This window comes from Terrapene carolina, unplaced genomic scaffold, assembly GCF_002925995.2.
Source record: "Terrapene carolina triunguis isolate 2854851 unplaced genomic scaffold, T_m_triunguis-2.0 Scaffold66, whole genome shotgun sequence".
Taxonomy (NCBI): Eukaryota; Metazoa; Chordata; order Testudines; family Emydidae; genus Terrapene; species Terrapene triunguis.
Window position 1 is genome coordinate 90,310,601 of NW_020664417.1, and position 1,175 is coordinate 90,311,775.

The 1,175-nt window shown below is 40.6% G+C and overlaps 1 pseudogene; it reads left to right on the forward strand.

The window, feature by feature from the left end:
- Window positions 1–534, forward strand: LOC112121499 (annotated as a pseudogene).
- Window positions 535–1,175: the final 641 nt, after the last annotated feature.

Below are 1,175 nucleotides of genomic sequence, written 5' to 3' on the forward strand. Positions count from 1 at the left end.
ATGGTTAATCGGGAAGGCAGTATGTTTGTGGCCCTAGAAGCTTCCACATTTAGTTTGTTAGCCACAGCCATCAAGAGGTGTTTGACTATGATTAAAAGGAGGCCTTACGATGCAAATAAAAAGTACGGGGCTTCTTTCTTATTGGTACAAGTTGGCTTATTTTGGTTTCCCTTTATGCACGTATTTTTACACTGGTAAAGTCCAGTAAATGTAATGTCGCTAAGCATAAAAACGCAAAGAGATCTAGGACACTGCTTAGGACATTTATTGCTTGTTGGTTTCATTGTTTATTTTGTGGCTTATACACGTAGCCTGCAAAGTAAAAGTATGCGCCATTTTAGGTAAGGCTGACTGGTTCGTTGACTTGGTGATTGTTAATTCTCCCCTGAATATCAACGTTTACAGTATGGCCAGCAAAGAAATGCAGCGGGTTTTCTTTCGTCTTGTTTGTGGCTGTCTAGTGAAGACAGCATGGCCAGAGATTTGCCTATTCAGCCCAACGCAGTCAGGCGAAGTCAATTTATGGCTTTTTAGGATACAATTTTTTCAATTTTATGCTGTTAAATCATAGGGAAAAGCATTAACTACTTGTTTAACTTCAGCACCTTTTTATCACATAACTTGGTTTGGTTTGGGTTTTAATTCGGTAAGAGTACTGACGCGGGAAAGTATAAGATATACAAATAATACAATAGTAAGGGTGCAACAGTGCCCATCCTCCTATGCCCTAAAACAGAAGTTCCTCCTTACTTAGGGAGGGAGAACAATGCACTTTTGAAACATTAGCCCTAAACTTTTGGCTAAGAGTATTGCACAGCCATTGTATAAAAGAGGATGGGCCATTTAAACTCACCTGTTGATTAAAGATGGAAGAGCCTAAAAGTCCCTGGCCAACACCAGCAGTCAAGTGGCTCATGAAGAGATGTTATACAGGCAAAGTTGTGGGAATTGGAGAAACAAATATATTGTTGACACAAATGGTGTTTGAGACATGTTAGCAGCCAATGAATGCTATCACCAGGACAATGCAGAGGAAAAATACAAGGCCAGACCACTGACCCAAGTTTTTGTTTGCGACTCCCACACATCCCAACCAGGAGACCCCCAAGTAATTCCAATGGAGAGTTATACAGAGACCAGTCACAGGTATGTTGTATGTAAGAATATGTAGGGGC